Here is a 15,162-nt window from a genome sequence, read left to right on the forward strand (position 1 = left end):
CTGGTTAGGTTGGCATCGAAAAAAACGCTCTCGGGTGCTTTAGAGTGCCGAGTTATTCACTGCGCATGGAGAAATGACCACCTCCAACGTTTGGTTTATGTTTTATAAGCATTTTTAATTTTATTGCTTAAATCGCATTTTCTCGGCGAGCTGAGCACTTTTTCTGAATTGTGCCGCTCCCGTCACTCTGGTTAGGTTGGCATCGAAAAAAAACGCTCTCGGGTGCTTTAGAGTGCCGAGTTTATCACTGCGCATGAAGAAATGACCACCTCCAACGTTTGGTTTATGTTTTATAAGCATTTTTAATTTTATTGCTTAAATCGCATTTTCTCGGCGAGCTGAGCGCTTTTTCTGAATTGCGCCGCTCCCGTCACTCTGGTTAGGTTGGCATCGAAAAAAACGCTCTCGGGTGCTTTAGAGTGCCGAGTTTATCACTGCGCATGAAGAAATGACCACCTCCAACGTTTGGTTTATGTTTTATAAGCATTTTTAATTGTATTGCTTAAATCGCATTTTCTCGGCGAGCTGAGCGCTTTTTCTGAATTGTGCCGCTCCCGTAACTCTGGTTAGGTTGGCATCGAAAAAAACGCTCTCGGGTGCTTTAGAGTGCCGAGTTTATCACTGCGCATGAAGAAATGACCACCTCCAACGTTTGGTTTATGTTTTATAAGCATTTTTAATTTTATTGCTTAAATCGCATTTTCTCGGCGAGCTGAGCACTTTTTCTGAATTGTGCCGCTCCCGTCACTCTGGTTAGGTTGGCATCGAAAAAAACGCTCTCGGGTGCTCTAGAGTGCCGAGTTTATTACTGCGCATTAAGAAATGACCACCTCCAACGTTTGGTTTATGTTTTATAAGCATTTTTAATTTTATTGCTTAAATCGCATTTTCTCGGCGAGCTGAGCACTTTTTCTGAATTGTGCCGCTCCCGTCACTCTGGTTAGGTTGGCATCGAAAAAAACGCTCTCGGGTGCTTTAGAGTGCCGAGTTATTCACTGCGCATGAAGAAATGACCACCTCCAACGTTTGGTTTATGTTTAATAAGCATTTTTAATTTTATTGCTTGAATCGCATTTTCTCGGCGAGCTGAGCACTTTTTCTGAATTGTGCCGCTCCCGTCACTCTGGTTAGGTTGGCATCGAAAAAAACGCTCTCGGGTGCTTTAGAGTGCCGAGTTTATCACTGCGCATGAAGAAATGACCACCTCCAACGTTTGGTTTATGTTTTATAAGCATTTTTAATTTTATTGCTTAAATCGCATTTTCTCGGCGAGCTGAGCACTTTTTCTGAATTGTGCCGCTCCCGTCACTCTGGTTAGGTTGGCATCGAAAAAAACGCTCTCGGGTGCTTTAGAGTGCCGAGTTTATCACTGCGCATGAAGAAATGACCACCTCCAACGTTTGGTTTATGTTTTATAAGCATTTTTAATTTTATTGCTTAAATCGCATTTTCTCGGCGAGCTGAGCGCTTTTTCTGAATTGTGCCGCTCCCGTCACTCTGGTTAGGTTGGCATCGAAAAAAACGCTCTCGGGTGCTTTAGAGTGCCGAGTTTATTACTGCGCATTAAGAAATGACCACCTCCAACGTTTGGTTTATGTTTTATAAGCATTTTTAATTTTATTGCTTAAATCGCATTTTCTCGGCGAGCTGAGCACTTTTTCTGAATTGTGCCGCTCCCGTCACTCTGGTTAGGTTGGCATCGAAAAAAACGCTCACGGGTGCTTTAGAGTGCCGAGTTTATTACTGCGCATTAAGAAATGACCACCTCCAACGTTTGGTTTATGTTTTATAAGCATTTTTAATTTTATTGCTTAAATCGCATTTTCTCGGCGAGCTGAGCACTTTTTCTGAATTGTGCCGCTCCCGTCACTCTGGTTAGGTTGGCATCGAAAAAAACGCTCTCGGGTGCTTTAGAGTGCCGAGTTTATTACTGCGCATTAGGAAATGACCACCTCCAACGTTTGGTTTATGTTTTATAAGCATTTTTAATTTTATTGCTTAAATCGCATTTTCTCGGCGAGCTGAGCGCTTTTTCTGAATTGTGCCGCTCCCGTCACTCTGGTTAGGTTGGCATCGAAAAAAACGCTCTCGGGTGCTTTAGAGTGCCGAGTTTATTACTGCGCATTAAGAAATGACCACCTCCAACGTTTGGTTTATGTTTTATAAGCATTTTTAATTTTATTGCTTAAATCGCATTTTCTCGGCGAGCTGAGCACTTTTTCTGAATTGTGCCGCTCCCGTCACTCTGGTTAGGTTGGCATCGAAAAAAACGCTCTCGGGTGCTTTAGAGTGCCGAGTTTATTACTGCGCATTGAGAAATGACCACCTCCAACGTTTGGTTTATGTTTTATAAGCATTTTTAATTTTATTGCTTAAATCGCATTTTCTCGGCGAGCTGAGCACTTTTTCTGAATTGTGCCGCTCCCGTCACTCTGGTTAGGTTGGCATCGAAAAAAACGCTCTCGGGTGCTTTAGAGTGCCGAGTTTATTACTGCGCATTAAGAAATGACCACCTCCAACGTTTGGTTTATGTTTTATAAGCATTTTTAATTTTATTGCTTAAATCGCATTTTCTCGGCGAGCTGAGCGCTTTTTCTGAATTGTGCCGCTCCCGTCACTCTGGTTAGGTTGGCATCGAAAAAAACGCTCTCGGGTGCTTTAGAGTGCCGAGTTTATCACTGCGCATGAAGAAATGACCACCTCCAACGTTTGGTTTATGTTTTATAAGCATTTTTAATTTTATTGCTTAAATCGCATTTTCTCGGCGAGCTGAGCACTTTTTCTGAATTGTGCCGCTCCCGTCACTCTGGTTAGGTTGGCATCGAAAAAAACGCTCTCGGGTGCTTTAGAGTGCCGAGTTTATCACTGCGCATGAAGAAATGACCACCTCCAACGTTTGGTTTATGTTTTATAAGCATTTTTAATTTTATTGCTTAAATCGCATTTTCTCGGCGAGCTGAGCGCTTTTTCTAAATTGTGCCGCTCCCGTCACTCTGGTTAGGTTGGCATCGAAAAAAACGCTCTCGGGTGCTTTAGAGTGCCGAGTTTATTACTGCGCATTAAGAAATGACCACCTCCAACGTTTGGTTTATGTTTTATAAGCATTTTTAATTTTATTGCTTAAATCGCATTTTCTCGGCGAGCTGAGCACTTTTTCTGAATTGTGCCGCTCGCGTCACTCTGGTTAGGTTGGCATCGAAAAAAACGCTCTCGGGTGCTTTAGAGTGCCGAGTTTATTACTGCGCATTAAGAAATGACCACCTCCAACGTTTGGTTTATGTTTTATAAGCATTTTTAATTTTATTGCTTAAATCGCATTTTCTCGGCGAGCTGAGCACTTTTTCTGAATTGTGCCGCTCCCGTCACTCTGGTTAGGTTGGCATCGAAAAAAACGCTATCGGGTGCTTTAGAGTGCCGAGTTATTCACTGCGCATGAAGAAATGACCACCTCCAACGTTTGGTTTATGTTTAATAAGCATTTTTAATTTTATTGCTTAAATCGCATTTTCTCGGCGAGCTGAGCACTTTTTCTGAATTGTGCCGCTCCCGTCACTCTGGTTAGGTTGGCATCGAAAAAAACGCTCTCGGGTGATTTAGAGTGCCGAGTTTATTACTGCGCATTAAGAAATGACCACCTCCAACGTTTGGTTTATGTTTTATAAGCATTTTTAATTTTATTGCTTAAATCGCATTTTCTCGGCGAGCTGAGCACTTTTTCTGAATTGTGCCGCTCCCGTCACTCTGGTTAGGTTGGCATCGAAAAAAACGCTCTCGGGTGCTTTAGAGTGCCAAGTTTATTACTGCGCATTAAGAAATGACCACCTCCAACGTTTGGTTTATGTTTTATAAGCATTTTTAATTTTATTGCTTAAATCGCATTTTCTCGGCGAGCTGAGCGCTTTTTCTGAATTGTGCCGCTCCCGTCACTCTGGTTAGGTTGGCATCGAAAAAAACGCTCTCGGGTGCTTTAGAGTGCCGAGTTATTCACTGCGCATGAAGAAATGACCACCTCCAACGTTTGGTTTATGTTTTATAAGCATTTTTAATTTTATTGCTTAAATCGCATTTTCTCGGCGAGCTGAGCGCTTTTTCTGAATTGTGCCGCTCCCGTCACTCTGGTTAGGTTGGCATCGAAAAAAACGCTCTCGGGTGCTTTAGAGTGCCGAGTTTATCACTGCGCATGAAGAAATGACCACCTCCAACGTTTGGTTTATGTTTTATAAGCATTTTTAATTTTATTGCTTAAATCGAATTTTCTCGGCGAGCTGAGCGCTTTTTCTGAATTGTGCCGCTCCCGTCACTCTGGTTAGGTTGGCATCGAAAAAAACGCTCTCGGGTGCTTAAGAGTGCCGAGTTTATTACTGCGCATTAAGAAATGACCACCTCCAACGTTTGGTTTATGTTTTATAAGCATTTTTAATTTTATTGCTTAAATCGCATTTTCTCGGCGAGCTGAGCACTTTTTCTGAATTGTGCCGCTCCCGTCACTCTGGTTAGGTTGGCATCGAAAAAAACGCTCTCGGGTGCTTTAGAGTGCCGAGTTTATTACTGCGCATTAAGAAATGACCACCTCCAACGTTTGGTTTATGTTTTATAAGCATTTTTAATTTTATTGCTTAAATCGCATTTTCTCGGCGAGCTGAGCACTTTTTCTGAATTGTGCCGCTCCCGTCACTCTGGTTAGGTTGGCATCGAAAAAAACGCTCTCGGGTGCTTTAGAGTGCCGAGTTTATTACTGCGCATTAAGAAATGACCACCTCCAACGTTTGGTTTATGTTTTATAAGCATTTTTAATTTTATTGCTTAAATCGCATTTTCTCGGCGAGCTGAGCACTTTTTCTGAATTGTGCCGCTCCCGTCACTTGGCATCGAAAAAAACGCTCTCGGGTGCTTTAGAGTGCCGAGTTATTCACTGCGCATGAAGAAATGACCACCTCCAACGTTTGGTTTATGTTTTATAAGCATTTTTAATTTTATTGCTTAAATCGCATTTTCTCGGCGAGCTGAGCGCTTTTTCTGAATTGTGCCGCTCCCGTCACTCTGGTTAGGGCATCGAAAAAAACGCTCTCGGGTGCTTTAGAGTGCCGAGTTATTCACTGCGCATGAAGAAATGACCACCTCCAACGTTTGGTTTATGTTTAATAACCATTTTTAATTTTATTGCTTAAATCGCATTTTCTCGGCGAGCTGAGCACTTTTTCTGAATTGTGCCGCTCCCGTCACTCTGGTTAGGTTGGCATCGAAAAAAACGCTCTCGGGTGCTTTAGAGTGCCGAGTTTATTACTGCGCATTAGGAAATGACCACCTCCAACGTTTGGTTTATGTTTTATAAGCATTTTTAATTTTATTGCTTAAATCGCATTTTCTCGGCGAGCTGAGCGCTTTTTCTGAATTGTGCCGCTCCCGTCACTCTGGTTAGGTTGGCATCGAAAAAAACGCTCTCGGGTGCTTTAGAGTGCCGAGTTTATTACTGCGCATTAAGAAATGACCACCTCCAACGTTTGGTTTATGTTTTATAAGCATTTTTAATTTTATTGCTTAAATCGCATTTTCTCGGCGAGCTGAGCACTTTTTCTGAATTGTGCCGCTCCCGTCACTCTGGTTAGGTTGGCATCGAAAAAAACGCTCTCGGGTGCTTTAGAGTGCCGAGTTTATTACTGCGCATTGAGAAATGACCTCCTCCAACGTTTGGTTTATGTTTTATAAGCATTTTTAATTTTATTGCTTAAATCGCATTTTCTCGGCGAGCTGAGCACTTTTTCTGAATTGTGCCGCTCCCGTCACTCTGGTTAGGTTGGCATCGAAAAAAACGCTCTCGGGTGCTATAGAGTGCCGAGTTTATTACTGCGCATTAAGAAATGACCACCTCCAACGTTTGGTTTATGTTTTATAAGCATTTTTAATTTTATTGCTTAAATCGCATTTTCTCGGCGAGCTGAGCGCTTTTTCTGAATTGTGCCGCTCCCGTCACTCTGGTTAGGTTGGCATCGAAAAAAACGCTCTCGGGTGCTTTAGAGTGCCGAGTTTATCACTGCGCATGAAGAAATGACCACCTCCAACGTTTGGTTTATGTTTTATAAGCATTTTTAATTTTATTGCTTAAATCGCATTTTCTCGGCGAGCTGAGCGCTTTTTCTGAATTGTGCCGCTCCCGTAACTCTGGTTAGGTTGGCATCGAAAAAAACGCTCTCGGGTGCTTTAGAGTGCCGAGTTTATCACTGCGCATGAAGAAATGACCACTTCCAACGTTTGGTTTATGTTTTATAAGCATTTTTAATTTTATTGCTTAAATCGCATTTTCTCGGCGAGCTGAGCACTTTTTCTGAATTGTGCCGCTCCCGTCACTCTGGTTAGGTTGGCATCGAAAAAAACGCTCTCGGGTGCTCTAGAGTGCCGAGTTTATTACTGCGCATTAAGAAATGACCACCTCCAACGTTTGGTTTATGTTTTATAAGCATTTTTAATTTTATTGCTTAAATCGCATTTTCTCGGCGAGCTGAGCACTTTTTCTGAATTGTGCCGCTCCCGTCACTCTGGTTAGGTTGGCATCGAAAAAAACGCTCTCGGGTGCTTTAGAGTGCCGAGTTTATTACTGCGCATTAAGAAATGACCACCTCCAACGTTTGGTTTATGTTTTATAAGCATTTTTAATTTTATTGCTTAAATCGCATTTTCTCGGCGAGCTGAGCACTTTTTCTGAATTGTGCCGCTCCCGTCACTCTGGTTAGGTTGGCATCGAAAAAAACGCTCTCGGGTGCTTTAGAGTGCCGAGTTTATCACTGCGCATGAAGAAATGACCACCTCCAACGTTTGGTTTATGTTTTATAAGCATTTTTAATTTTATTGCTTAAATCGCATTTTCTCGGCGAGCTGAGCGCTTTTTCTGAATTGTGCCGCTCCCGTCACTCTGGTTAGGTTGGCATCGAAAAAAACGCTCTCGGGTGCTTTAGAGTGCCGAGTTTATCACTGCGCATGAAGAAATGACCACCTCCAACGTTTGGTTTATGTTTTATAAGCATTTTTAATTTTATTGCTTAAATCGCATTTTCTCGGCGAGCTGAGCGCTTTTTCTGAATTGTGCCGCTCCCGTAACTCTGGTTAGGTTGGCATCGAAAAAAACGCTCTCGGGTGCTTTAGAGTGCCGAGTTTATCACTGCGCATGAAGAAATGACCACTTCCAACGTTTGGTTTATGTTTTATAAGCATTTCTAATTTTATTGCTTAAATCGCATTTTCTCGGCGAGCTGAGCACTTTTTCTGAATTGTGCCGCTCCCGTCACTCTGGTTAGGTTGGCATCGAAAAAAACGCTCTCGGGTGCTTTAGAGTGCCGAGTTATTCACTGCGCATGAAGAAATGACCACCTCCAACGTTTGGTTTATGTTTAATAAGCATTTTTAATTTTATTGCTTAAATCGCATTTTCTCGGCGAGCTGAGCACTTTTTCTGAATTGTGCCGCTCCCGTCACTCTGGTTAGGTTGGCATCGAAAAAAACGCTCTCGGGTGCTTTAGAGTGCCGAGTTTATTACTGCGCATTAGGAAATGACCACCTCCAACGTTTGGTTTATGTTTTATAAGCATTTTTAATTTTATTGCTTAAATCGCATTTTCTCGGCGAGCTGAGCGCTTTTTCTGAATTGTGCCGCTCCCGTCACTCTGGTTAGGTTGGCATCGAAAAAAACGCTCTCGGGTGCTTTAGAGTGCCGAGTTTATTACTGCGCATTAAGAAATGACCACCTCCAACGTTTGGTTTATGTTTTATAAGCATTTTTAATTTTATTGCTTAAATCGCATTTTCTCGGCGAGCTGAGCACTTTTTCTGAATTGTGCCGCTCCCGTCACTCTGGTTAGGTTGGCATCGAAAAAAACGCTCTCGGGTGCTTTAGAGTGCCGAGTTTATTACTGCGCATTGAGAAATGACCACCTCCAACGTTTGGTTTATGTTTTATAAGCATTTTTAATTTTATTGCTTAAATCGCATTTTCTCGGCGAGCTGAGCACTTTTTCTGAATTGTGCCGCTCCCGTCACTCTGGTTAGGTTGGCATCGAAAAAAACGCTCTCGGGTGCTTTAGAGTGCCGAGTTTATTACTGCGCATTAAGAAATGACCACCTCCAACGTTTGGTTTATGTTTTATAAGCATTTTTAATTTTATTGCTTAAATCGCATTTTCTCGGCGAGCTGAGCGCTTTTTCTGAATTGTGCCGCTCCCGTCACTCTGGTTAGGTTGGCATCGAAAAAAACGCTCTCGGGTGCTTTAGAGTGCCGAGTTTATCACTGCGCATGAAGAAATGACCACCTCCAACGTTTGGTTTATGTTTTATAAGCATTTTTAATTTTATTGCTTAAATCGCATTTTCTCGGCGAGCTGAGCGCTTTTTCTGAATTGTGCCGCTCCCGTAACTCTGGTTAGGTTGGCATCGAAAAAAACGCTCTCGGGTGCTTTAGAGTGCCGAGTTTATCACTGCGCATGAAGAAATGACCACTTCCAACGTTTGGTTTATGTTTTATAAGCATTTTTAATTTTATTGCTTAAATCGCATTTTCTCGGCGAGCTGAGCACTTTTTCTGAATTGTGCCGCTCCCGTCACTCTGGTTAGGTTGGCATCGAAAAAAACGCTCTCGGGTGCTCTAGAGTGCCGAGTTTATTACTGCGCATTAAGAAATGACCACCTCCAACGTTTGGTTTATGTTTTATAAGCATTTTTAATTTTATTGCTTAAATCGCATTTTCTCGGCGAGCTGAGCACTTTTTCTGAATTGTGCCGCTCCCGTCACTCTGGTTAGGTTGGCATCGAAAAAAACGCTCTCGGGTGCTTTAGAGTGCCGAGTTTATTACTGCGCATTAAGAAATGACCACCTCCAACGTTTGGTTTATGTTTTATAAGCATTTTTAATTTTATTGCTTAAATCGCATTTTCTCGGCGAGCTGAGCACTTTTTCTGAATTGTGCCGCTCCCGTCACTCTGGTTAGGTTGGCATCGAAAAAAACGCTCTCGGGTGCTTTAGAGTGCCGAGTTATTCACTGCGCATGAAGAAATGACCACCTCCAACGTTTGGTTTATGTTTTATAAGCATTTTTAATTTTATTGCTTAAATCGCATTTTCTCGGCGAGCTGAGCACTTTTTCTGAATTGTGCCGCTCCCGTCACTCTGGTTAGGTTGGCATCGAAAAAAACGCTCTCGGGTGCTTTAGAGTGCCGAGTTATTCACTGCGCATGAAGAAATGACCACCTCCAACGTTTGGTTTATGTTTAATAAGCATTTTTAATTTTATTGCTTAAATCGCATTTTCTCGGCGAGCTGAGCACTTTTTCTGAATTGTGCCGCTCCCGTCACTCTGGTTAGGTTGGCATCGAAAAAAACGCTCTCGGGTGCTTTAGAGTGCCGAGTTTATTACTGCGCATTAAGAAATGACCACCTCCAACGTTTGGTTTATGTTTTATAAGCATTTTTAATTTTATTGCTTAAATCGCATTTTCTCGGCGAGCTGAGCACTTTTTCTGAATTGTGCCGCTCCCGTCACTCTGGTTAGGTTGGCATCGAAAAAAACGCTCTCGGGTGCTTTAGAGTGCCGAGTTTATTACTGCGCATTAAGAAATGACCACCTCCAACGTTTGATTTATGTTTTATAAGCATTTTTAATTTTATTGCTTAAATCGCATTTTCTCGGCGAGCTGAGCACTTTTTCTGAATTGTGCCGCTCCCGTCACTCTGGTTAGGTTGGCATCGAAAAAAACGCTCTCGGGTGCTTTAGAGTGCCGAGTTATTCACTGCGCATGAAGAAATGACCACCTCCAACGTTTGGTTTATGTTTAATAAGCATTTTTTATTTTATTGCTTGAATCGCATTTTCTCGGCGAGCTGAGCACTTTTTCTGAATTGTGCCGCTCCCGTCACTCTGGTTAGGTTGGCATCGAAAAAAACGCTCTCGGGTGCTTTAGAGTGCCGAGTTTATCACTGCGCATGAAGAAATGACCACCTCCAACGTTTGGTTTATGTTTTATAAGCATTTTTAATTTTATTGCTTAAATCGCATTTTCTCGGCGAGCTGAGCACTTTTTCTGAATTGTGCCGCTCCCGTCACTCTGGTTAGGTTGGCATCGAAAAAAACGCTCTCGGGTGCTTTAGAGTGCCGAGTTTATCACTGCGCATGAAGAAATGACCACCTCCAACGTTTGGTTTATGTTTTATAAGCATTTTTAATTTTATTGCTTAAATCGTATTTTCTCGGCGAGCTGAGCGCTTTTTCTGAATTGTGCCGCTCCCGTCACTCTGGTTAGGTTGGCATCGAAAAAAACGCTCTCGGGTGCTTTAGAGTGCCGAGTTTATTACTGCGCATTAAGAAATGACCACCTCCAACGTTTGGTTTATGTTTTATAAGCATTTTTAATTTTATTGCTTAAATCGCATTTTCTCGGCGAGCTGAGCACTTTTTCTGAATTGTGCCGCTCGCGTCACTCTGGTTAGGTTGGCATCGAAAAAAACGCTCTCGGGTGCTTTAGAGTGCCGAGTTTATTACTGCGCATTAAGAAATGACCACCTCCAACGTTTGGTTTATGTTTTATAAGCATTTTTAATTTTATTGCTTAAATCGCATTTTCTCGGCGAGCTGAGCACTTTTTCTGAATTGTGCCGCTCCCGTCACTCTGGTTAGGTTGGCATCGAAAAAAACGCTATCGGGTGCTTTAGAGTGCCGAGTTATTCACTGCCCATGAAGAAATGACCACCTCCAACGTTTGGTTTATGTTTAATAAGCATTTTTAATTTTATTGCTTAAATCGCATTTTCTCGGCGAGCTGAGCACTTTTTCTGAATTGTGCCGCTCCCGTCACTCTGGTTAGGTTGGCATCGAAAAAAACGCTCTCGGGTGATTTAGAGTGCCGAGTTTATTACTGCGCATTAAGAAATGACCACCTCCAACGTTTGGTTTATGTTTTATAAGCATTTTTAATTTTATTGCTTAAATCGCATTTTCTCGGCGAGCTGAGCACTTTTTCTGAATTGTGCCGCTCCCGTCACTCTGGTTAGGTTGGCATCGAAAAAAACGCTCTCGGGTGCTTTAGAGTGCCAAGTTTATTACTGCGCATTAAGAAATGACCACCTCCAACGTTTGGTTTATGTTTTATAAGCATTTTTAATTTTATTGCTTAAATCGCATTTTCTCGGCGAGCTGAGCGCTTTTTCTGAATTGTGCCGCTCCCGTCACTCTGGTTAGGTTGGCATCGAAAAAAACGCTCTCGGGTGCTTTAGAGTGCCGAGTTATTCACTGCGCATGAAGAAATGACCACCTCCAACGTTTGGTTTATGTTTTATAAGCATTTTTAATTTTATTGCTTAAATCGCATTTTCTCGGCGAGCTGAGCGCTTTTTCTGAATTGTGCCGCTCCCGTCACTCTGGTTAGGTTGGCATCGAAAAAAACGCTCTCGGGTGCTTTAGAGTGCCGAGTTTATCACTGCGCATGAAGAAATGACCACCTCCAACGTTTGGTTTATGTTTTATAAGCATTTTTAATTTTATTGCTTAAATCGCATTTTCTCGGCGAGCTGAGCGCTTTTTCTGAATTGTGCCGCTCCCGTCACTCTGGTTAGGTTGGCATCGAAAAAAACGCTCTCGGGTGCTTAAGAGTGCCGAGTTTATTACTGCGCATTAAGAAATGACCACCTCCAACGTTTGGTTTATGTTTTATAAGCATTTTTAATTTTATTGCTTAAATCGCATTTTCTCGGCGAGCTGAGCACTTTTTCTGAATTGTGCCGCTCCCGTCACTCTGGTTAGGTTGGCATCGAAAAAAACGCTCTCGGGTGCTTTAGAGTGCCGAGTTTATTACTGCGCATTAAGAAATGACCACCTCCAACGTTTGGTTTATGTTTTATAAGCATTTTTAATTTTATTGCTTAAATCGCATTTTCTCGGCGAGCTGAGCACTTTTTCTGAATTGTGCCGCTCCCGTCACTCTGGTTAGGTTGGCATCGAAAAAAACGCTCTCGGGTGCTTTAGAGTGCCGAGTTTATTACTGCGCATTAAGAAATGACCACCTCCAACGTTTGGTTTATGTTTTATAAGCATTTTTAATTTTATTGCTTAAATCGCATTTTCTCGGCGAGCTGAGCACTTTTTCTGAATTGTGCCGCTCCCGTCACTTGGCATCGAAAAAAACGCTCTCGGGTGCTTTAGAGTGCCGAGTTATTCACTGCGCATGAAGAAATGACCACCTCCAACGTTTGGTTTATGTTTTATAAGCATTTTTAATTTTATTGCTTAAATCGCATTTTCTCGGCGAGCTGAGCGCTTTTTCTGAATTGTGCCGCTCCCGTCACTCTGGTTAGGTTGGCATCGAAAAAAACGCTCTCGGGTGCTTTAGAGTGCCGAGTTATTCACTGCGCATGAAGAAATGACCACCTCCAACGTTTGGTTTATGTTTAATAAGCATTTTTAATTTTATTGCTTAAATCGCATTTTCTCGGCGAGCTGAGCACTTTTTCTGAATTGTGCCGCTCCCGTCACTCTGGTTAGGTTGGCATCGAAAAAAACGCTCTCGGGTGCTTTAGAGTGCCGAGTTTATTACTGCGCATTAGGAAATGACCACCTCCAACGTTTGGTTTATGTTTTATAAGCATTTTTAATTTTATTGCTTAAATCGCATTTTCTCGGCGAGCTGAGCGCTTTTTCTGAATTGTGCCGCTCCCGTCACTCTGGTTAGGTTGGCATCGAAAAAAACGCTCTCTGGTGCTTTAGAGTGCCGAGTTTATTACTGCGCATTAAGAAATGACCACCTCCAACGTTTGGTTTATGTTTTATAAGCATTTTTAATTTTATTGCTTAAATCGCATTTTCTCGGCGAGCTGAGCACTTTTTCTGAATTGTGCCGCTCCCGTCACTCTGGTTAGGTTGGCATCGAAAAAAACGCTCTCGGGTGCTTTAGAGTGCCGAGTTTATTACTGCGCATTGAGAAATGACCACCTCCAACGTTTGGTTTATGTTTTATAAGCATTTTTAATTTTATTGCTTAAATCGCATTTTCTCGGCGAGCTGAGCACTTTTTCTGAATTGTGCCGCTCCCGTCACTCTGGTTAGGTTGGCATCGAAAAAAACGCTCTCGGGTGCTATAGAGTGCCGAGTTTATTACTGCGCATTAAGAAATGACCACCTCCAACGTTTGGTTTATGTTTTATAAGCATTTTTAATTTTATTGCTTAAATCGCATTTTCTCGGCGAGCTGAGCGCTTTTTCTGAATTGTGCCGCTCCCGTCACTCTGGTTAGGTTGGCATCGAAAAAAACGCTCTCGGGTGCTTTAGAGTGCCGAGTTTATCACTGCGCATGAAGAAATGACCACCTCCAACGTTTGGTTTATGTTTTATAAGCATTTTTAATTTTATTGCTTAAATCGCATTTTCTCGGCGAGCTGAGCGCTTTTTCTGAATTGTGCCGCTCCCGTAACTCTGGTTAGGTTGGCATCGAAAAAAACGCTCTCGGGTGCTTTAGAGTGCCGAGTTTATCACTGCGCATGAAGAAATGACCACTTCCAACGTTTGGTTTATGTTTTATAAGCATTTTTAATTTTATTGCTTAAATCGCATTTTCTCGGCGAGCTGAGCACTTTTTCTGAATTGTGCCGCTCCCGTCACTCTGGTTAGGTTGGCATCGAAAAAAACGCTCTCGGGTGCTCTAGAGTGCCGAGTTTATTACTGCGCATTAAGAAATGACCACCTCCAACGTTTGGTTTATGTTTTATAAGCATTTTTAATTTTATTGCTTAAATCGCATTTTCTCGGCGAGCTGAGCACTTTTTCTGAATTGTGCCGCTCCCGTCACTCTGGTTAGGTTGGCATCGAAAAAAACGCTCTCGGGTGCTTTAGAGTGCCGAGTTTATTACTGCGCATTAAGAAATGACCACCTCCAACGTTTGGTTTATGTTTTATAAGCATTTTTAATTTTATTGCTTAAATCGCATTTTCTCGGCGAGCTGAGCACTTTTTCTGAATTGTGCCGCTCCCGTCACTCTGGTTAGGTTGGCATCGAAAAAAACGCTCTCGGGTGCTTTAGAGTGCCGAGTTTATTACTGCGCATTAAGAAATGACCACCTCCAACGTTTGATTTATGTTTTATAAGCATTTTTAATTTTATTGCTTAAATCGCATTTTCTCGGCGAGCTGAGCACTTTTTCTGAATTGTGCCGCTCCCGTCACTCTGGTTAGGTTGGCATCGAAAAAAACGCTCTCGGGTGCTTTAGAGTGCCGAGTTTATCACTGCGCATGAAGAAATGACCACTTCCAACGTTTGGTTTATGTTTTATAAGCATTTTTAATTTTATTGCTTAAATCGCATTTTCTCGGCGAGCTGAGCACTTTTTCTGAATTGTGCCGCTCCCGTCACTCTGGTTAGGTTGGCATCGAAAAAAACGCTCTCGGGTGCTCTAGAGTGCCGAGTTTATTACTGCGCATTAAGAAATGACCACCTCCAACGTTTGGTTTATGTTTTATAACATTTTTAATTTTATTGCTTAAATCGCATTTTCTCGGCGAGCTGAGCACTTTTTCTGAATTGTGCCGCTCCCGTCACTCTGGTTAGGTTGGCATCGAAAAAAACGCTCTCGGGTGCTTTAGAGTGCCGAGTTTATTACTGCGCATTAAGAAATGACCACCTCCAACGTTTGGTTTATGTTTTATAAGCATTTTTAATTTTATTGCTTAAATCGCATTTTCTCGGCGAGCTGAGCACTTTTTCTGAATTGTGCCGCTCCCGTCACTCTGGTTAGGTTGGCATCGAAAAAAACGCTCTCGGGTGCTTTAGAGTGCCGAGTTTATTACTGCGCATTAAGAAATGACCACCTCCAACGTTTGATTTATGTTTTATAAGCATTTTTAATTTTATTGCTTAAATCGCATTTTCTCGGCGAGCTGAGCACTTTTTCTGAATTGTGCCGCTCCCGTCACTCTGGTTAGGTTGGCATCGAAAAAAACGCTCTCGGGTGCTTTAGAGTGCCGAGTTATTCACTGCGCATGAAGAAATGACCACCTCCAACGTTTGGTTTATGTTTAATAAGCATTTTTTATTTTATTGCTTGAATCGCATTTTCTCGGCGAGCTGAGCACTTTTTCTGAATTGTGCCGCTCCCGTCACTCTGGTTAGGTTGGCATCGAAAAAAACGCTCTCGGGTGC

This window comes from Syngnathus typhle, unplaced genomic scaffold (genome assembly GCF_033458585.1).
Source record: "Syngnathus typhle isolate RoL2023-S1 ecotype Sweden unplaced genomic scaffold, RoL_Styp_1.0 HiC_scaffold_81, whole genome shotgun sequence".
Classification (NCBI taxonomy): domain Eukaryota; kingdom Metazoa; phylum Chordata; class Actinopteri; order Syngnathiformes; family Syngnathidae; genus Syngnathus; species Syngnathus typhle.